Consider the following 23603-nt stretch of genomic DNA (forward strand, 5'->3'; position numbering starts at 1 on the left):
GCCCTGGGTTTTGTGAAACAAAGCCCTCAAGGTCCATGGTACTGTTTTCGTTTGTTATTAATGCTGTAGTTGTTTGGTGAGTTTTGTTTCTTGGGGTTTTTTTGTGTTTGTTTGCTTTGTAATACATACTAGTAAAGAACTGCTATTCCCATTTCCCAAATCTTTGCCTAAGAGCCTCTGATTGTAATTTATAATTGAAAAAGAAAAAAAGGGGGTGGAGCGGGGAGGTTTACACTCTCCATCCCAAAGAAAACTGCAGTTGTTTTTTTATTACCTGGCAGATGCCTGTCTTCGCAAACCAAGACACTTACTTACTGGCATGTTACAAGAGACACCTGGTTACTTAAGTCAATATATCCACAGCTGAAATACTGCCATTTATCCTATTTATCCCTACTCCTACCGTCTCCCATGTTACATGGGAGGTTTAAATATTGGAAAACCTCTGAAACAGCATGGATTGCAGATACTAAGGGATGCCCTGTCCAAGGTCCAACTTGTGCTTGCTCAGGGATGCTGCCCATGCTGGGCACAGCTGACATACAAGACCACACACCTGCCTTGCCTTCTCTGCCCTGCCAGTGCTTCTTGTTGGAGTCAGGTGCCGAGAAGGAAGAATCCATCATACTCCAAAGCATGGATTTGGATTTTCACTTCCAGAGTGAAACAGCTGGAAGGAGGAAGTCCAGGAGGAAATATTTCCACAAAACTAGCCTGTGGAAGGAGTGTGGCAGAGAAGTAAAGCCAGAAAATTATGCACCAGAAAACTCTGTTCAAAACAGGATATTAAGGTTTCTCCCAAAACACTGCTGAAGAAACCCAGAATAAAAATCACCCATGCTGTTTAATTTTAGCCCTTGCAATTTTAGTCCTTTACACCTTCCAGGGACATATGGGCCCTGAATGCCACTACCACATAGTACATTTTTCTGTGTCTCTGCACACAGGGTGGATGGTACTACCTAATGAGCAGTGGCAGCAAAATATCTTGATCTCCACTGTCTACAGCATTGCCAGCCTTCTGCATCTGAGCAAGGAGAAGCAAAGAGTGGTCTGAGTGGGCTGTCAGTGCTCTCCAGGGATGTGGACATGCACTGCCTGCCATGGCACTTCTGACCTCACCCACCTTCTATTTAGTCTTTGTTCTCCTGGATCGCCTCCCAGAGTTTCCAGTTCCCTCGCTCACTGGTCGTGGGTGGATGTGTGGCTGTCTGCACGTTGCCAAGCCTGAAGACTTCTTGAAGAACAGAGAAAGGAGAAGAAACACCAGGACACACATTTCCACTGAGACCATGAGTGTATGAACTATGCAGAGACCATGCTTCACTGTTACTTTGGTGGCCACAGAATTAAATGTACCAAATTTTGCTCTTCCAAGTGGTTTCCATGTACTTTTTTTCTATTCATCTGGAAAATGCGCTCATGCTGACGGCCACATAGAGAAGGCAAACAACCTGTCAACTGGATGGACATAAGGTGTGGGATCCCAGGGATACTTCAGAGGGCTTTGTGAGTTCAGAGCTGTGAATGCCATATGTTATCACAAGTGGTTCACTGACACATATTCCAACTGGTCAAAAAACAATTTCCCCACAGCAACTTGTGACTCATTTTGTAGCCACAGGCATGCTAGGCAGAAGACTACTCTTGGAAGGCTGTACCAGCCTTGGTAGGAGTGACATTTTTCGAATGAAATTTTAGGAGTCCCTAGCTAAGAGAAGATACAAGTATTCTTCACCTTTTTTTTTTTTACCCATGATTTTTCCTATTGCCTCTTTCTTTGTGTGCTGGAGACTGTGATGCACACACTTCCATCTGCCAGTTTTTAAGCACTCTTGGTTTTGAGACATCTTTCTTCTGTTTTGTTCAGTAGACACTTTACTTGAAACCCCTATTGGCTGCTAACATAGCTTGAAAAGGAAATTGAGTATCTGCAGTGTGGAAGGTTTTGAATTACTTTCCTCTCAGTGATTATCAGGCCATTTCACATTTGCCCATGGTACCATTAAAATGTTTATAAATGCCCCTCCTCACCCCTGAATTGCTGTGCCCTGCCCAGTTTTAACTCATCATGGCTTTCAACTCTCATTTTTTCCTGCTAGCAGTAACTTAGATTATGTTCTTGTGTAGCTGCAACCTCTGTTTTCCATTTCCAGAGTTCATTTGTTAACCTCAGGTTTTTTGAGTAGTCCCTTGTGAAGTCACACTGGTTTTGCACTTGTTCTCTTTTTTCAGAGGAATTTAAATAATTTGCATCCTAAATTCAGATTTCTTAATATAGTTCTCCAGCTTGTTTGCACATCCTTGGATCTGAGGTACTTCTCATCATATCCAGGCCACTAAGACCCTGATCTAACTAGGCAGTTAAGCATGCACTTAATTTAAAGAACATGTTTCATACTGGGATGGCAAGTCATAGTGCTCGTGAAGAGCAAGAGATCACTTATTCAGACTAAGCACAATGAAGCAGACTTTTTAGACCTCCAATTTCTGACCAGTAGAATTTGCATTTGTGGAAGAATCTGAGGAAATCAGCTGCAAAGGCTCAAGCTTACACATCTTCCTCAGGCTTCAGGCTGAGAGGCTGCACAAAGCCTATATACTCTTAGGCCAGGCTTCAGCTCAGCTCTCTGTTCAGGTGACTTCTTTCCTTCTTGCAGAAACTGACACCTACCATGCATACAGAAGTGTGTTTCCATGAGATGAAGGAAAGGGGAAAGGCTTCCCGCTGCCATCTCCCTGGAGTAACATGTCTTTTTCTTGCCACGAACCCTCCTGGAACAGCAAAGTTATGATTCAGTAGTATAGTTCAGTCCTGGTGATTATTTTGTTTGTTTTCGCCCCAAACTTCTAAAAATACTCATTTTTGCTCTAATTACTAAATGCATATTGGAAAGAAATGGAAATCAAGTAACATGACTGAGAAGCAAACATTCTTTTTACCAGTCAGCTTTGCATTTTAAGTTAGAAAGAATGTAAAGATAATGCTTAAAAACTTTGCACCTTGAGACAATCACATAACATTCCCGTAGTCAACCAGTTGCGGTACTTACAGCTTCACTCACTGTCTCCTAATAAAAAAGCTGTTTTGCATCCTGGCTAAACTGTTGACTTGGGGTAGAACATAATTTCCAGGCAAAAGGCAGAACAGAGCACAGACCTGTTTGATTCCTGGCTTGGTGTCCTGTCATTGGCTTACACAACATTTCAGTTTAAATTATTTTCAGTCTTTCCTCTCTTTTTTTTTTTTTTTTTTTTTTTTTTTAGGTCTGCCTCATGTTTCAGTATTATCTGTTAAAAATGCTGCGCAGCTTGATACTATCACCAACACCCCAACAGCACTTTAGCACTTTATCACTTACCCCCTTTCAAGCAGAAAAGGAATTTTTCTTGGTGTTAATGGAAGTGCAGTCAAGGGCTGTGTGGGACCCCTCTGAGAAGAGAATAACATACTATACATTTAGTTTAGATCAGGTTTGGAGATTTTTTTTAATAAAAAAATAAAGGGCTTTATTAACATAGGAAATTATTCAGAAGAATCTGCATGCTGCAAAGCAGGGTAATATCCCTCAGATGGTACAATTACCCAGACAACTGGAAAAGCTTCCAATTATACAAATAAGGCACAGTTCTGCAAAGCTGATAGCAATGTGGAAAGTTACAGGAAGGTATTCGGCAAATTCTTCTACAGAATAAAGGGCGAGCATGTTGCAATCAGCAGCCAAACTTGGATAACATGATACTTAACGCATTAAAGATGTTTAACATTTCTTCATAACAAAATAGAGGAGTCATAAATCACAAAGTACTGATTCCTTTGGGTATCACAATTCTACAAGTTTCAAGACAAAGAATATATCAAGTTTCCTTCTCATTATAATCTCCATGTAGTAACCCTGCGGTTGGAGAGAGAGGTGAGAGTTTGTGGAAATATGCCTTCAATGAGGGAGAGGCAAATATGCTTTGGATTGCTTGAATTTCTTAAGGGAAGAGTCTGCTGCCTAAATAACTGCAAGGATTTTGCCTCGTAGGGATGAAATAACAGAAAAATTGGTATTATATTAAGTAATCTGAATATTATTTTGTAACCAAGGCTGACCTTTAAATTCATCCACTTTCCCTATCAAATGCCCTCTTCCAAAAACTAATTATTGAGTCATTCTTTTCCTGTCTCATATAAGTATTGTTTCTTTCCATCTTCAGGGGTTTTTGTGCTTGCACGAACTGTTCCTGTTTCTCCATGCTAAGGCAATTTAGCTACTAAAAAACCCCAAACAAACACAGAAGGGACACTTCAAAGTTGCCAGACATCATGCGTCAGAGGAGAATTAGAGAATTCTAATAACTGTCTGGGCATTTATTTGCAAACATTTACCTGATAGTTTCAAAGTACTTTTGAGCCATTAAAGCTTTACAACATCCCACAAAGTTGGTGGTTTTAACCTTCTTTCACAGACAGTAAAAATGATAAAGAAATAGCTTAGCCCCTGTGCTGCGGATCATATGGATAGTAAGAGAGAGGTGCTATAAATAAGGTGACAAGGCTACAATGTTCCTGCCATTATGCAACACCATCTCCTGGAATGAGCAGCCAGTAACGTGGCTGTCTGAGGGGAATGGGGAAATCACTGCTACTTCTTGAAAATTATTACACAAGACAGCCTTCCCTAAAAATTGAAGAGTCAAAGGTGAATTCTCAATCACACTGTGTATCTTTCTACATTAAAAAAAAACCAGTCAGGTGCTTAGATGGTGCTCTGAACAACAGAGGGGAACACATGAAAGAAGATCCTGCTTCTTAGCATTCGCATCTCCCAGGAGTGGGGGTACAAAAATCCTACATGTGCAGCAGGATCAACAGGAGCACAGAACACTGGGTGGGAAGGAAGGCTGCACTACATGAAGGCACATGACCAATCTTTTGTGGGCCGCTGCATCTGGAGTCCACAGTCTGCAGCAGCATGCCTGTCTGCTGGGCAAGGCTGCCACCAGTGCCAGGTGGGGCAGCTCAGGGGTGGGAACACCTGTGCTGTCCCTGTGCTGTGCATAGAGCCACTCTGTCCATTTGGTCCAGTGTCACACGGGAGGGTCCTTGCAAGTACAACTCACAGACTGGACCTGAGGGCATGGCATGAAGCTGTGTCAGGGGAGGTTGGGTATAAGGAAAAGGTTTCACAGCCACAGGGTGTTTGGGCACTGGAACAGGTTCCACAGGGGAGCGGTCACAGCTCCAAGCCAAGAGTTCACAAAGCATTTGGACAACACTCTCAGGCACATGGTGTGACTCTTGGGAATGGTTCTGTGCAGGGCCAGGAGCTGGACTTGAAGATCCTTATGGGTCCCTTCCAGCTAAGGGGTTGCTATGATTATGTGACTGCTTCTGAAGTTTCAGCCCTGTGCAGAGAAGCCTCCCCAAGAAGATTGCATCCAGCACGTGGGATGTATGAAGCTGAGATCATTACAGTGCCGTGACGACCACAGCAAACGTTGAAAGGAGTCCAGGCCATTATTGCATAAGACTAGAGCGCTTTCCTGGCAGTGACTGCAAAGAATATGAAAACGCTGAAACTGAATTTATCCTCAGTTTCAACAACAGCTCTCAGAAAGAGTCAAACAGCAATGGAATTTCAAGGGGGAAAAGCTCCTATAAAACTAATGGCTTTTCACTCTCCCTCTGTCAGCAGATGATTAATTCCTGGTGCTGGAGGTGCATCTGAGTGACTTAGAATGGAGTTCTGGAAGTCACAAAGAAGCAAGAGAGGTTTTGACCGAGGCTTAATCATCCTATTCTCAGCCCTTGCTCTGTCCAAAGCTCCGCTGAATGGAAGCCAGCAAGAATTTTTCCTTGAAAAAGGCAAAGGAAAGTGTCAAAATAATCTTGGTTTGCAACTTGGGATCTCACATTGAGAAGAAACTAAAGACAGATTAAAAGCAGTATTATTTTTTCTCAAAATCAGATGCCTGATGTCCAGCACCTAAATCTGCTTTTTTTAAGAAGAATTGTATGTCTACAATTTTGGGAGTATGTCTACTCCCAAAGCCAGTATAAACTGGCTGCTTGGGCTCCCTGAAACATATGCCACATAGGCTGACACATTAATTTCAAATTGTAAGTTAATTAAAGTGATGCAAGTTCAAAAACTTTCTCTAAGTGATTCCCCAGCCCAACACTAACTTAGTCACAGTCACTGCAAGGTAGGCCTCAACAATCTCTGAAAACCTCCTGTGCTAGACCTGAGAATAAAGACATGATAATATTAAATGCTTTATCATCATTCTATTTGACTTTAAAAAGTACTAACTACACAATATAAATACAGCATGGATGCATATAGATAAGATTATATTATTTTTTAATATTGAAATATTTTTACCAGTGTTTATTAAGCTACCCTCCAAAAATCTAGAAATTTTAATTTTTAAAATATCATGTGTTTTAGGAAGCAGTAGAACAACCAAAATTTTTTGCCAATCAAAATGTTCCCAAACACAGATTTCACTTTTTCCAAAATTTCATAAATATTTTTTAAAGTCCTTATTATTTTTCCTAAAATGAAAATTTTGCTTAAGCAGTACTACCATCAGAGACAGAAAGTCCTGTTCTTGATGTAGATATTCAACAGAGTTTATATGCATTAAACGTTATCTTTCTGCATTGCCCTTCATACAGATCTTTAACTTCTGCAGAAGAAAAAGGAAGCCTCCCCCACAATAAATTGCCTGATCTACCTCTAATTGTTGGAGTAACTCCAGCCAACTTTACATGAAACTGGGTTGACATGCTATGAGAAACAGTAGCTTGGGATCGCCTAATTAAAGACAGTTTAATAAAGAATGCAACTGTTACTCAGCATTGGAGGTTACATTAGGATGTCTCATCAAAGAAATGTTTACTGAGGTGTTAACTTCCTTCACCTTGCCCTTTGCCTCGCTGTATTTTGTCCAACTGCTCACATGCCATCCGGAAGGTCCATCTGGTTTTGCTGGGATATTATTTCAAACCTCCTTTCAAGCAGGCAACATTGCCACCCAGCTGGCATCCTCAGCCTATGCTTTAGCATGCTGTGACTTCTGGTGACAAAGTTATCAACGGCACAATTAAACAGGAATTTTAATTCCTCCAGATGCTACAGGAGGAACACTGTGGCTCCTCCAGCTCAACCCTTACCCTTTCAGGTGGCGGCTCTGTGGCCACTTCTTTAAAATGCTCCTTACCACTTGAGAGTCTGCCTACAAATTCCCATCTCCCTCAGGTTCTTTCAGACTCCTGCCCAGCTCAGTGGCACTGAAGCCCTGCTATATTGAATCTCTACACTTCACTTCTTTTGCAGAGGAATTACCCTGTAAAAGAGAAATATCATCTAACATGGTACAATTCACCTTTGGAAAAACTCCTGTTGCTTTTAATTTTTACATTCTCCACATGCCTTTCTTTGGTCTCTATTGTTTCAAATCTCTACACAAAACTGAGGTGACACTAATGAGCTGCCCAGATTATTTTCCCCTTTCTGTAACAGAGGGTGCTACAGGCATTATCCCCCAACCATAAAGTGCTGGAGTTCACAGGTTATGAAAAATCCTGTCTACCAGACTTGCAATTTCCTCTGCCATGTCTTGGACTATTATGAGATGGACATTATCCAGCTGCTTTTGAATTGCAGACACACTTGTTTGCACTTCCACAGTTACTCTTGACTACCTTTGTTCCCATGATCTGCCGGACAAGATATAGTCTCATTATCAAACACCAGCATCAACTCAATTCTTTAGTTTGAGATAATACTTGGACTAGCTTTATCTTTGCGCTGGCTAATATGGCAGTTATCATCTAAAAAACCCACTTGGTCCAAAAGAGAGAAGAAAACCATTTCAACGCGAATTTCAGATTTCAGCACATTTGTCATCTTGAGTATCTACGTTAGCAAACGCTGCCCACTGTTTTGATGACTACCTTACCTTATGTGCCGCAACATCCCAGAAGAGGTCCAGCCAAGTAGAACAGCCCTGTCTGGATCTGACATGCCTAAGCCCAATCCTTTGTTTCTGCAGAGCACTCAGTCATCTTCCAACTCGCCCAGAACACACCCTACACTTCCTGCCCGCCAATCATCCCACAGACAAAACTAGTGCTCACAGCATATATAAAAAAATAGGGGGGGTTTGTGTTCATTAAGTCCCCAATGCCCCTCTTCCAACTCCTCTGGCTTCAATGTATACAGAAGATCTTCCTTCCTCTGTCTCAAGCTCCTTCCATCTTCACCATGCCAAAACCCCAGATCAAGCCTCATTTAAGCTATACACAAGGAGCAATTTCAATCCACTTAATATGTGTAATCAAATCACTCACTGCTCGATATATTGCAGAGTTTGGGAATGTTTATGAAGCTGCCACAAAACTTTCAGTGCACTGTAGAGCTCTGCTTTGAACTGCCAAAGAAACTGGAGGTTCTTGCCATAAAATTGAGGTCCAGTGTGTCACAGAGCGCACATTGTTTTGTCTAATTTGAACCTGGAAACAATTTCTATGTTTTCTTCAGAACTGGTGAGTAACCACTGAGCAACTAAATTCATGCTTCCATGTTAGTACTGAAACAGATTTTCACAGTGGGTTTGGCCTTCTAAGAACTTTCTACCCAACAATGGCATCTCCTCACATAATATCTACATTAAAGAACAGCTGAAATGCAGATTGCGTTTTTCCTCTCACATCACACTTCCAAGAGAACCTTTACTTTTAGCTCCTATAGCGATTTTATGAAAGACTGAGAGAGCAAGACATTCCAATATAACCTCTGTATCATATTGATCCAAATGGTGTCCTTTTAGCCAGTGTCCATAATGTTTTATACTTCAATTAAACTGCATGTTTGTGAACTATATTCCCATGAAAGATGCCTCACCTGACAGTGGCATGGAAGTAGAGCAGGCATCTCTTTGCTTCGGGATGCCCTGATACAAGCCATGGAGGAATGCTCCTGGGTGTCTGAGGGCTTTAACAAGGCACATGAAAAATGCCCTCTGGGGCCAGACCAGTCATCCACTCAGCCCTGCAATCTGTCTGTGACAATTGCTATACTGTAAGGGAATGTGTACAAATACAAATGCAGTAATGTATCTGGCAGAGCTTACTCAATTCCTGTTGTTGCAATCATTTTAATAGAACACTCATTTTGGATTGGTAATGTACACATTTATACTGTGTTCTGTACAATCCTAGTGACCCAAACAAAATAAACCCAGTCAGTTAAATCACTTAAGCCATCCTCAAAGAGTCTTTCAAATTACAAACAATGAGCAGGCAGCACCTCTTCATGAGGAAAAGGGGAGAGAAACATTAAATGAACATAAAAGGTTAAATTGGCTTATTAAAATGTATTCATCCTGGCTAGCATGTTGTATTGAGCAGAGCCAGAAAATGGCTCTAAGTGGGCACGGAGGGAGTCTCCCACGGTGTCGCTTCAAAAGAGTGGAAAACCCACTAGAACAAACATTGTGGAAAGGAAGACAGAGGTCCCTACACACCCCTGAAAATCCCCTGGGGCTGCACAACACACCTGTAGCCAGCCTGAAGTCTCTCAGAGGAAGGATGCCCCGAAGACTTCTCCTCTTGTGATGTACCTCATATTCCCTCACCAACAGCTCTCTTGGGGTGCAGGTAGGATGGCAGTACAGGCAGAGGTACAGCCCCAGAACTGGTAATTAGACTGTACAGGTAATTTCCAGAAAAAACAACCAGTTTTCTTAGAGGTAGGTGTTTGGATGGAAATTAAATCCTTTTTCAAAAAGCAGAGATAGTGAAATATACTTGACCAGATCTCATTTCAGTTTCCGGGAAGAAAAGATTGTACTGGCCTGTGTCCTCTCTCCTCTTGCCCCTGAACTCACACATAGTGTCAGTAACCTGTGACTTGACAGGTTATTTGACAGGTGACTTTATAAACCTAAAGTCTTTCACACTGCTTTCTACCTTTGGTCTTGTCAGCAGAGAGGACAAGAGAGATGGAAAGGGATAGAGCACTCAAGGAAGGCAGAATCCTTAGAAACAACCAATAATGTACTCTAATGTACAATAATAAAATGATATTGTCAGATGTTCTCAGAAATGGTCTGCAGTGGAGAACTGGCCAGTCACACAGTGCTGGCTCTCCCAGTCCCAGCTGTTAAACTGCTATGAAGTTAAAGTTGCATGAAATACTTTCCTAACTTCACTTTTCCATGGATGTAATAACTATCCATACCACAAAGGTGTTTCACAAATGCAGAATGGGAAGAAGGGAGATACACACAAGATACTTGGTATTAAAATGTGATCCATGCTATGAAAAACAAATGAGAATTCTGGATCTGACTTAACTGTGAAGCAATTTCAAGTGATAATAAGACACCAGTGATAAATTTGTTAAATCTGCAGTACATGTGGAACTCATCTGAAGCATACAGCTGAAAAAGAAATACACTAATTCTAAGAGGGATGAACAGGACATTCTGTCCAAAACAACGAGCTGAGGACAGTCTAGCCTGTAATTATACCTTTGTAGACATAAGTTTGGTAAATTTTTAATGTATGTTAATATTTATTGTTTCCATAATAGTTCATTAAGCATTCTCCTTCCCAGTTTAGAGACACCAAAATTCACAAGGTGCACTACAGCAAGGGGTTTACCACTAATTCTTGGTGTATTAGTCTTTTAGCTCAGACAAAAACAAAATCAACATTTGGCTTCAAAAACATCACAATTATTTTGAATTGCTCATGGATTTCTAATATCAGCATGTTCACAAAATAGCTAGAAGCAATAGCTACTTCAACCATCTTGTCAGTATGTCCATAGCAGGACCAAATAAGTTCACCTTTTGAAATCTTTCCCAGCATAATATTTCCCATGAAACGTGCGCTGGCTTTTTTTGAATCAAGTTCCAGTGTGCCCAGACTGTCCTTCCTAGATTCTGTCTAATCTCTTCTTGAAAGACCTCAGTTTCAGCAATTCCGCTACTTCCCAACAAAGTTTGTTCCAAAATCTAAGCCTTCTGGATATATCTATAGAGCATCTCTGTTTTCCATCTACTAAGTGATTTGTATTTATGTTATTTCTCTGTAGTTCTTAGCAATTCTCATTACTGACGTTTATTTTGTAATAACCTATCCCATTCTCATATGCTGATTTCTGTTTATTCACTGAATATGGAACTTAAGTCTCTAAGCTGGATTTTTTTTCCTGTTTCCTGTGCTAGGAGTTTATAAGTAAGTAGAAATGCTGAGCACTGAAGCACCGTTGGATTTCGATTTAAGTACCCCTAGCCAAAGAGGTTCATCTACATATAAGCCTGTTTCAGAAGAGAATGCAGCTTGAAGACAAGCCATGCTTAGAGAAACTTTTAGTGGATAAAATAGCACATCAGCTTGCAGTTAGCTTTTAGAGAAGGAAAACTAAATGCACCTTCCTCACCATCAACAATGTAATTTAATGCTGGGCTGCTTGCTGCCATTTATTTTTCTAACAGGTTTTGATCTTACATAACTCAGGAACATTTGCCCATTTAGCAGAGGCTTCATTTCCAATGTACAGCAAAATCTTGAAACAGGTGAATATTGCCATATAGCACTGATAATGACCAAAGTCAAAGCATTCTCTATTCCTTTTTTATTTTTTCTTTTTCTCCACATCCAAAGCATCACTCCTTTTTTTTTCCATAGCCTAACACTGAAATCAAAAACAGTTAAGGTGTACTTTTATGTCAAACACTGGTAATTTATCAGTAAGGGGGAGGGAAAAAGATTTATCAAGCAGACAGTGACTCCAAAGTACTAAAACAATTAAAAGGGTGCATTCTAAATTTTCAAGGGCTTTTTGGATTACTCCATGGAGAAATCAGGATATCAGATGCACATGTTATACTGCGACCTTTCACAACACAACAGCCTAAAGGCAATGAGAAGATTTTCATACTGCAGAGGATAAAGTGGTCTGTGAATACTACAGTAAAATATTCAGTGTCAGGAAAATTACCTCGATCTTTGCCCTCTGCATGGTTCATATTCTTTCAAGTTAACACTGAAAACAAAACATATGAAAATGCAAGTATGATGAGTGACGAGCTGTAAACACAGAACTCTCTGGTCAAAAACAGATGTAATTTTTACTCCCTTCATTTATTTTTTACTTACTCCATTTACTTTACACATTACTCCTGCATGCAATGTTACCACTGAGAATTAAAACCCACTCCTGGATAGGTTTTCAGGCTAACTTCAGTTTATTGAGCATTAAAATGAATATGCAATGAACATGGGATCCACCCTAAAATTCTCACGCAAAACTATCTTTTAATCTTCATAGAAACACAGAATCAACTAGGCTGGAAAAGACTTTTGAGATTTTCAAGTCCAACCTATGACCTAACACCACCTTGTCTTCATTATTTAACTTTCAGAACTGAAAATTTAACCAGAAGAAAGATTTCTATTGATTTCACAAACTACAATGGGATTGTTTTTGTTTTTTAACATAACATCTTTAGAGACTTCCTATGCCTGTAGCACAACCATGTAGGCAAAAATTTCCCAATCAAGAGATATTTGCTAAGCACAGATACTGTAAATACCCGGTTGCACATTTATAAAGAACATCATAGAAGACAAGTGCTATGTTGCTTCAACACCCTAAGAAAGTCACTCTCTTTCGGAAACATTAACACTTCCTTCCAAAAAAAGAAGTCTGAAGCAAATTATAACTCCACTCCATATACTGATAAAGTTTCAGAACAAGCTGCCTTGTGTTGATGAGAAAAGGCCAAGGAAAGGCATACAGTAAGTCTGGCCCTCTCTCTGGCCAAATCTCTTTTATGCTGGTTTGGCACTGTAAAAAAACCTTTTCTGATGTGCAATTTATATTTTCAACCATACAAAGACTTTTACCTTGCCAAAAGGGTACAAAGAAGGCCTGGTAAATGAAAACCAGCCCAGCATTGGTTTAGGAAGTATTAGTGTCTCCTCACCTCTCACTCAATGGGATTAGTTAACAATAATGTGCATTTTCACAACAAGAAGCCAACATACACCCTTGTCATTACAGAATTGTTTACATTTCTATTATTATGTCATATACAGGGGTAGGACTCAACATGCCACATGCAAACACCAACTTTTCATCTTCAGTTACTGTAAATGTGTGTCACAAAACAGGCCTAGGCTTGGTATTACCCCTGAATCTGTGTGATCCTTACATTAGAACTGCAATCCTGGTCTTGAGCGTCATCACTCTAAAATATTTCACAGCATAAAGTCCCTTCAGCTACCAAAAGCAATTTGCGTGTACCAAAGACCCAACCTACAGCATATAAAGATGCTCAGTTTTGTTTCAATTTCACAAACATTTTCTTAGTCTTGCCAGGTCTGAATCACCTGTACACTCCTTATTGGAGTTTTCCTGCAGAGTGCCTTGGGTCAGGACATTTACCCAGCAAAATGCAAAATCCACAAACCTCCCAGTGGCAGGAGGTTCACTGCACATAGAGCAGGACTGCTCCATCCACACTGGCGCTGCTCACAGCTCTGCCTTCTGCTGCACATACACAGCCACAGTGAGGTGGACAGGCTTTGCACATGTCTAGTAAGTCAACATTACGAAGGGAAAAATTCACCCAATGCCAAGTGCTCCAGCATAACCACATAACACTTCATTTGTGTGCTAAAAACTCAACAGGGATTTAAATGAATTAGATCCTTGTGCACAAGAGAAAGTTAACCCTTGATGAATAAACCTTTTTTATTAGTGCATCAGAATTCAAAAGAATATGTTACTTTAAAAACTGTTTAATTTGAATGCAAATTAAATGACTGACATACCGTGTCTTCAAATATTCTTGTTTCATAATTGTTTCTTTTTTGTTGTTGTTTTATGAGTGCAATGTTCCACCAGGGTCTTCTTTTTCCTACGTGCAACAAAATAAAAGTTATCTTCTAAGAGCAGATGAAATAAATCAGAACAGTCAGAGTCAAGGCTCTAACTCTGGTTTGACTTAAAACAGAAAAAAACACATTGCAAAGTACACCAAAAGTTTGCCAAGTCTCTTTAGTGACCCAGAAACTGATTATGATGTACTGAATTTTGCAAGTTACTAAATCTTCCCACATATACAACACCAAAACAAAATGCTGGGACTCCATCACCAACAGAATTTTCTGCTCAAAATTAGATGTAGTAGCATAGTAACTCTCAAGGAAATCCCTTGGGATTAACCCCTCCCATCAGTTAGCCTTGGTAGTTATCTGGATGAAACCAACAGGCGTAAAATTCTCTGAAGATATCAGCAGATGCACCGTCAGTGGAATATTTCTATCAGCTGTGCTGCAGAGTCATCCATGATGACCTCTGGCCCTCAAAAAGCCTCAGCGGAGACTGGAGGGCTAAAGTCAAATCTTCATCCCTGAAGTGGCTTGTGCCTGCCCCCTCTTACCTGTGCACTCCTGTCAGTGTGTGAAAATAACTGCACTGTTCCCAGCTCCCTTAGGGAGCTTTGCAAAGACAAAACTTTGCATTCAGAAGTATCATTCCTTTTTTCATTAGCACAAGGTCCTCACCCAAAGCCATCACAAGCTGGCTGTTGTCAGTCCTTTTGCTTCCCGGGCTTTTGACCAGCACAGGTTGCAGTGTGGTATAAAGCTAGGCACAATTATTTTCACACACAAATACAATGACAAGAGGTCACCATGGCTGTGCCTATCAAAGCCAAGTGGTCCTAAATTTAAGAAGTGACTGAATTAGTGCACAGAAGGACAAGGCTGGAAAATTAAATTATATGTGCTACAGAAAAAACTGTCTCTGTTTCCCAAGCTGTTCTTGCTTTCATACTCAAGTGTTTTGTTTTTCCTTCATCAGTAAGCACCACCACTTGGGAATGGCTGTGTCGTGGGGAGGACACATGATTCATGGTGGTGTTGCTGCAACTTCTGTGTGTCTTCCTGGAAAATTTCTGTCTTAGTGGTACTTTTTTTCTTTAAAAAATGTACTTTTAAGTCAAACCGGGTTTACAAATATCTCACCACGCCAAGTGAAGTCCAAGTGGGTAAAAGGCAGTTTTATTTTCTTGTAACAAATTTTCCAATCACACCTATTTTTATGTTACCAAGGGAAACCTCCATGATTTACTAACTACAAGCCCTTTAACAAACATGAATTCAAACAAGCACTTGTAGAGAACAAAAATAAATGCTTCATTCTGAAAGGTATGTTTTCCTTTTAAACACTTCTTCTGTTAGAATAGAAACATAAATTCAACTGATTTTCACTTTTTTTTAACAAAAATCTACTCCCCCCCCACCTCCCATCCCAGATGGCTAGATGTTGACTCAGTGCAAAGAACTTGGGAGACTAAGCAAACATGAGCCTAGTTTGACAATCCATAATAACTTGGCTAATGCTCCTCTGTCACCAATAATCAAGGCTCTGCTAACACTTTCATTTCTTTCTTTTTTTCTGCTGAGTACACTGCACTCTGCTCAGCTGAATCACCAGGATTTCTTTTCTGTCAAGAGGGCCCTTTCTTTTAAAGCTTCTTAAGGGAAAAATATTTATTTCTTCAGTGAATCCCTTGAAGTGGTTTGCTTCTTGCAGGTGAATTAGCAAAATGTTGGTTTGCAGAATAGTTTCAGGCATAGCATTCTCTCTGCTCCCCTCTTTTCCAGTGCAGCAGTGTGCAGGGCAACAGTGCCCAGCTGCAGCACTTAACCCTGTATTGTCTGCCCTGCCCCAGCACTATTTGATGGAAAATCCAAATCTGAGGCTTGATTTAACAGAAGTCCTGACTCTGCTCCTTACGAAGTTCCTCAACCCTATTAGAAAACCTCCAAACAAAAGAATCCTACTACTTCAGACCTCTTTATCAACTTCTTCACAGGAGCCAGTTTTAAAGGCATATTGGGCCACAGTGCTAGCTTGTGGGCATAGGTTCTCCAAACACCCAAAATCAGCTTCTGCCAGGGGAAGTTTAGATGCAGTGAACAGTTCAGCCATGAGCACACAAGCCTGTGTGGATCCCAATCCCTGGAGAAAATATTACTGCACCTTGGCTTGCTGGTACAGGTGCCTCCAAAGGAGCTTTGGCATGGCCACAGGCTCTGCTCTTGCCCTGTTCCCATGAAGGAAGGAGCAGTGGCTGTACGAAGAACGCCAGCACCTGTCTCAGCAAAGGAGCCTGAGGGGGCCCTGGTCTGGCACACAAATCACAAGCAGTGCAGGAGGGACGTGTGTCCTGCTTCTACCAGGCAATACATCTCTCCTGGCCAATCTCTAAAGTGTGCTAGACTTGTGCATCTCTCAGTGATGTGAACCACATGCTGGGCTGAGGTAAGCAAAGCTTGGCAAGTTTGCATTTCCCTGCGGAGCATAACTGCTGCAGGCAGGGGCAGCTCTGGACTGGACAAAACATAACAAATGGGGATCTCCAACTTCTCTCAGTTGGGGTCTCTTGGATGAAGCAAAGCAGGAGCAAAAATATTTTACCCAGTCTCTGTGGGAATACAAACATTTAAGAAGATTCTGTAATCTGAAGTTTAATATAGAAACAAGCGTAACATATTGAAAAGATCCTGAGGCAATAAAACTTAATTTAAAAGAACAGTGACTTAGGAGCCCTGAAAATTACTCCTGCCAGTGCCCTCAGACCTGAGGTTTTAAATCACTTTAGTGCTCTCAAAGACTGGAAATTTCAGCATTTGAACGTGATGTCTAAGGCCTTCATCCAGACAGCAAGTTTTAAAACTGTCACACTTGCAAAGGCTTTGAAATCTCATTCCTGCCCCCCTCATGGGAAAGACAACTCCCCCCCCCCCCCCCCAATGCAATAAGTTTAAGGCAGAAATGTCCCTAAAGCACAACCACTGAAGTGAAGCCATTCCCCACGCCTTTCCTCACTGCCACCAAGAGAAGGCACAACCCTGTAGGGGACCTTCTGCAGCATGAGGTTGTTCTGAGCAGAGACGGACAGCACTGGAGTGGAGTCCACGGGATGGGTGGTCACCAGAGCAGAGCAGTGCCACTGGTAGGCATGTGGCAGGCAGAAGACTGGGGACCATGGTCTATGGGACTGCCAGCAGGACAGGATGAACCACTGTGGCCCCACATGCCACAGCATGCTCCTACCTGCTGGGATGAGCATGGGGCCAGCGAGCTCATTTCCCATCACAAATTAACAGAGAAAAGATGTACCTGCCAAGGCAAGGCTAGCATGCCTGCCCCACTTCCAAAGCTGCAGAGAAGAGGGGGCCCAGCTTTCAATGGCAGAAGCATCCTGAAGCACTTGCAGAGCCAAACAGTCAGTGAGCCAGAAGAAATGGAGGGAGCCAGCGGAGAGTGCAGCATCCAAATCAGCAAATCCCTTAAGCACGTGTTTAAGAGCTTGACTAAATCTGGACCACAGGCTGTCTTCACAAATGGCCCTCACAGATCCTGGAAAACCTGCTAGTACTCCATGAAGGGACAAGGAGGCTGCTCAAACCCATGCAAAAGCATACCATGGCAAGCAAAGAGAGCATGGGGATGTGTGTAGGGTCTGCAGCCCTCTGTAGCAAAGATGATCTGCATCCAGAGGGATGATGCTCCTTGGAGCAGTTCACTTCTCTGGGCAGTCACATTGAGTTATTACCATAGAACATCTTTCCTCTCTTTTTTCTTTTGCCATGTTTTTTTATTCTCTAATGTTGTTTATTTCAAGTTCTCATCTCCAGTGGAAAAGCCTTATCCTACATATGTTCTGCAGATTATTGGACCCACCTCCCCCTCCAAGTGTTTCGACAACAATCACTTGTTTTCTGTGCAGCGAGAGGGATTACAGCCCTGTGGCATCTTTCTGCATTCTTTAAAATCTTCTCTCTTCTCTGGGGAAGATTCTGTTTCTGATGTTAATGTGGTGCTATGTGTTTTTAAAGTGTTCTGATCCTGCCTGCTGTCACCACAACATGGTGATAAATTAAGAGTTTAATTTCAGTTTAATTTGCACATGCAGATTAAAAAATTCAGGGGACAGGGCATGGAAGGACAAGAACAACTCTCATATCTCTGCCTCACTCATGTGCATTTCTGGTGACTGTAAACTGCTTCATCCTAGTGTTGATGAAGAAAAAGTAAGAAACTTGAAGATTTAATAGATTCAATATTATTTTTACCCAGATATTATGGAAGGTGAGAATTTAAGAAAAACTCCTTGGCAACAGAGTTAACACAAATCCTTCTCACTTGCCCAAAGTTTTTCTTCCTATTTCTTAGTACTGCAAGAAGGCAGTAACATGCTGAAGTATGCCCTTAACCGCTTAACTGAGCTGAACAGGTTTGGATAAACAACTATCCCAGCACAGGAATTACTCATTCCAGTGAGATGGATGTAAATGGACATGCAGGCTGTCCAATGAAGGCACAAACCCTCTAAAGGCACCCTGAAGGAGACAATCTCATCTCTGCGGAAGGCATGATGGTTTTCATCCGTACCAGCCATGGTGGAGCCCTTCAGGATGCAGGACATCCAGCAGCCAGGTCTCACCCTTGCCATAAGGACAGCTGTCCTTACTCACCCTTCCAAAGGCAGTGACTGGGGGGACTCTGCACCTCTCAGGCACCCCATTTCTCTGACCCTTAGTGGAAAGAGACAAGGTCAGAAAATGTTATAAAGAAAAAGGCTGGAGCAGAGACCACTCAGATCTTGGCAAGACTGTTTAAATTGATTGAAGTGATAAAAATGGAATGCCCACATTTTGACTGTAACATATAGAAAATGTGCTAGGCATCAGGAACTTTTCAAAGAGTGCTAATTTATAGATGCTTTTCTAAGGAGGACAAGTGAGTATATTACTTTGCCTTTAATGTGCAGCTGCAACAGCAAACCACACACACTGTAGATTTTATGACCTTGCTAATTTTCCCTAAGTCTTGGGAGATATTGGTGGTAAGTATAAAGGCATTTTGTTTCAACCTAAGAAGAAAAAGAAAACTGAAAACAAAAGAATTTGTTTCCAGAGTACAGTTAACAGCTAAACTGAAGAGACATCAACTGTGGTCCCTACAGAACTGCCAGTGATGCTAGGAACACTGGTTTGTACCTCTTACTCTCAATTCAAGTAAAGAAATTGAAGGGTTGATTTCATTCCTGTTGATTTTAGTTAAGAAATGGACATCCTAAGCATACAGGAAAGAAATGGCAATCTAAAGGAAATGCTGTACGAATCAGTAACGCAACTGGCTGTGTGCGGAAGAGTTGGAGCTATGAGAAGAGACATCCTAGGAGCATTGGATGAGGTACGTGCATGAAGAAGAATCAGCTTCCAGCTCTGCCACACATTTTTCCACTTTCACATTCCCATTTCTAAAATAGACAGCTACAAAACCAGTTCCTTAAGGTGTGCAAGAGGCTTTCTTCAGTATCTGATACTGAAGAAATGAGGAGCATGTAAGAGCTGAGACGGAAAGCCTCAACTTCTGAAAGCATCACCAGCCAAAGCACAGACCAGCCATTTTATTTTATGCCAGCTCTTAAAGCTTTGGTTGTTGCTTTTGTCTCATAGGAGAAGGAAACCATGATTTTCACAGCATCATGTCAGAACTGCTCAGTAATGAGGTACCAGCCCACATTGAGTTCACCCTTCCATTTCAAAAATTTTGGGGAAAAGATTTTGATCCAAGTCAGAAAGCAGAGAGCTTTGGCTGCAGGTTTGCCTGACTGCCTATGCTGAAGGGGTGGAAGTAACTTTCTATACGACTAAAATATTTTCTGGAGACGTAAAATGAAGACCTTCTGTCCAAATTCTAACCACAGTCCAAATCTGTAAATAAAACATTTCAGTCATGCCTTAATGTGAGGGGGCCAGGCTGCAAAGAATGAGTATTTGCCTACAATAGACCCAAAATGGAACTGGAGAACTTTCTCTCCATTCTATGGACTTTTGTCCTTGCTTGTCGATCTATGGGAAAAATTCACTGTCAAACCCTCAGAGATGTCCACAATGCTTCTCACATTCCAGAATCACTGGGACAGCTCACATAATAAAATATATGCTGAAAAAGCACCAAGGCATATTAAGAGAGGCAGCCCTAACTCTCACTTTCCACAGTTTCATGAGCCTGAGTCAGAACTGCAATGTTTTTTGAACTATATATGGACATAACTTACGGCATTTCTTCACCCATCCAACACCTTTTTATTTACTCCCATATGTTATCTCATATTATCTCATTAGTTAGGTTATTTTAGCTGCACTTAGAATGCAGGTAATATTCCAGTTTGCTACCGAGTCATAAAACTGTGTATCCTTTTATTGCCATTGGGGTTTTCCAAAATAAAATTTGCACTAATTTTACCATCTCAGGATATATTACACCAGCGGAAAAGCACATTATTAAGCATTTCACTACTGCAATAAAAATGAAAATGTACAAACAGAAAAATAACAGGTTTTTTTGTACTCTATTCTCATTATTTTAATTTTCATTTGCTTCTGATTCTGTATATATATCTCCTGATCAACAAATGCCACATGAGAGACTTAAAACTAAATGGTCTGGAAATGGGAATAGAAGTTAAGTAAGTTCATAATGGCACCCAGAGATCAGCCAAAATAATTTTTAAACTGTTCCCCACCAAGCTATTAAAGTACAAGGCTAGCTACACTCACCAGCACAAAAGCAATGATATCATCAGCTTGCTAATCTATCTTCCACTTTAAGACCACCATCAGTCAAGCAGGAGACTCAGCCTGTTGGGTTCGTTACATCAATAGTTATTAGCCAGCACCAAGAAGAGTGAGAAAAGAATGTTAATGGCCAGGAATGAGCTTGTGTTGCAAGGAAGGAGCAGCAACAGAAATCAAACCTGCTTTGTCCTTAAACTGAGAGATCATCCTCTGGCTCACAGGGAAAACCCAACCGACTCTCTCTCTCTTTCCGTTTTGCCTTGCTGGTCTGAGGCCAAGACTTTTCAGGTGACTTTGGCATAAAAATTCAGCATACTGAATTTATATACTCATTCACTAAATTCACAGAAAAACAGTTTATCCCTTAAAACCTTTACATTAGAAAATGTTATACTTTGGAGTTAGTCAGCACTGCCCACAATTCATGGTGGCTACTTTCTTTCTGTTGGGGGTTAGGTTTCCCAAACCAAGACACTTTCTTAGACATCAAACATGAAAGGCTCCCTGAACTATGTATTTCCTCCTTCTGAAACTAATTGCTGCTGTAGTACATATTAAATAAGTTTCCTAACCTACAGCATTAATGTTATATTCAAAAAGGATAGTTGACGAAGTGCCATTGGGTGAGATGGCAAGTAATGAATTTTTCCAATTATTTCAGAGAGAACAAGAGTTTCTGGGTGTCTCACCTGAATTTTCAATCACAATTAATTATTTAATTAAACAGATTAAATAGTAGGTGAAAGTAAACCTCATCAGTTCTTTTGGTTCATTATAGGCTGTACAGAACAATCGCATTTTCCCACAGATCTGTGAAAAGTGACAGGGAGACTAAGTTGAAATGACTGAACACACCAAAGATCAAAGTAAAAATAAGAAGCAAATAGCTTGCAGTGTTAGAATTTAAGGTGTGGGGTTTTTCAAAATAATCTGCAAAGATAGGTCAAATGCTACTGGTCTTAAAAAACCCCCTGTGTATCCAATCTGGAATCTCAGCAGCAGAGAGGACAGGATCTTCAAACTCACATCAGTCAACTTGAGGAGCTTATTTCAGCTCTAGTGAACTTTTCTGATACGTACTATGCACTGGAGCATGCATCAGCAAAATCATCCACAGCACCACACAGCATTCCCACTTCCAAACAAGGAAACAAAAAGGACAACCAGCAGGACATATCGTCTCCTTTAACCAGCAATACATACCTTACAATTAACATGCCCATGGTTCACTGAGTGAGGGGAAAAAGTAACAAAATACAACAAACATCATTCTTCTCCTAGGAGTGCTGCTCCAGGAGCACAATGATCTCCTGGCTCCAGTAGGTCCATTGCCAGAAGCAGATCAAAATCTCATTCCTGTCACCGAGGCACAGTTTTGTGAAACTATGCATGCCAAAGCCTAAGAAATATTGTGCAAAAGTCAAACTGCATGTTTTCTGAGGAACATGACAGTAACACAGAAACCTGTATGTGTGCCCTTTATACAGAAAAAAACCCAGTACAGATGTTTGCCATCAGTGCAAACCTGCACCCTTTTATGTACATAATCTTCAGCCATGCACAGAAAGTTCAACAACTATCATTAAGTAAGGAAAAACATACGGTTCACATGTTTCCCTTAAATCAACGAGAAACATTGCTCTGCAGGGGTTAATGCACTAAGGACTCAGCTGAATCAATATCTGTATTTGACTTTCCTACAGAGATCATGGGTTCTCAACTACCCAATTCCTCCCTAATTTCTCAAAACAGAGGCTATGCATGCCAACTATACATAGAAATGTTTAAAGATCTTAGTGTTCCAGCTACTTGTGTGGAAAGCAAATCTTAAATACTATTTAATTCCATAACTAACCGCACAACTACATTAACACTGACTTTCATTAACACAGCATGGAATTTTATTCCGTGTGAAAGAGTCATAGTCTCACAAGAACTCTAAACTACTGTAACTTGTAAGTCAAAAGAGAAGAATGTGTTGGTGGTGCCTTCTAAATGATAAATCTTCAATACTTCTTACTAGAACTAATAGCTGGCATCACTTTCCACTTGTTTCAGACTGCTACATTTCTCAAAATGAAACCTAGACCATAGAAGTCTGGTCAGGTGAAAGCTGTTGGTATGAATTGTATTGTCTGTCAGAGAATTATCTATTGCACCTTGCAAATTTTCAATTACATATTTAACTCCCAACAAATTATTTGATGAATAAGCAAGAACTAAGATATTGCACAGTATTTAAGTGTCAGCTGCCACATTAATTACGATTGCTCTCCTTCACAGACACAAAGAATGCGAATCTGAATGTTTCTTCAAGACAAGATCAGCAGAAGTAGTAACTCCTCTAGGAAGAAAGCGGATAATGTTCTCTTTCATCTGCTTCTGAAACCCACAGCCACCTTCTAGTTTGCATAGCAGGCGAAAATACATCTGAGAAAGGTTGCTGCAATATGAGAAATGAACGCTGGGAGTCTTGGAATTGTTTAAAAGTGAAATAAAAATGTAGATATCAATTCCTCAAAGCCACAGGCTTCCGCTTGGGGCTGATCAAAATCCCACTAAAATTAATATGAATTTAGTGATTTGCTTTAATATCTGCCTTTCATAACCATTGTTCATGTAATATGAGCAAAACCACATTTTGAATTTCATGGGACATACCCCATTTCTCTTACCAGTTCCAGGAAAGGATAGGAGATATTACATGATGAATATGATGCACTTAGCTGTGATTTTATTGTCCCTCCATTTGTGCTGCCTTGTGGAATGTGCAGAGAAACTGGCTCCTGTGATGAGGAAAACAATCCAAAATGAGTAGGGACTAAAGGGTAAAAAACTATTATTAAATTCAGTGTATATTCATAGGGCTATGGCTTCTATCTAGTCACTTGAAAAATCTGGTTCAGCAGACACCCTGTCATCAGTC

General features: G+C 40.8%; 1 long non-coding RNA gene across 1 annotated transcript; it reads right to left on the reverse strand.

The window, feature by feature from the left end:
* Positions 1-3176: 3176 nt before the first annotated feature.
* On the reverse strand, positions 3177-23452 carry LOC136290649 (uncharacterized). The gene is made up of 4 exons (XR_010721282.1): positions 23353-23452; positions 13847-13932; positions 12009-12053; positions 3177-3433 (listed from the first exon to the last, which is right to left on the reverse strand). It is a non-coding gene; the product is annotated as an uncharacterized lncRNA (long non-coding RNA).
* Between the last annotated feature and the right edge of the window lie 151 nt (positions 23453-23603).

This window comes from Chamaea fasciata, unplaced genomic scaffold, assembly GCF_029207755.1.
Source record: "Chamaea fasciata isolate MVZ Bird 193981 ecotype frontalis unplaced genomic scaffold, bChaFas1.0.hap1 SCAF_6, whole genome shotgun sequence".
Lineage (NCBI taxonomy): Eukaryota > Metazoa > Chordata > Aves > Passeriformes > Sylviidae > Chamaea > Chamaea fasciata.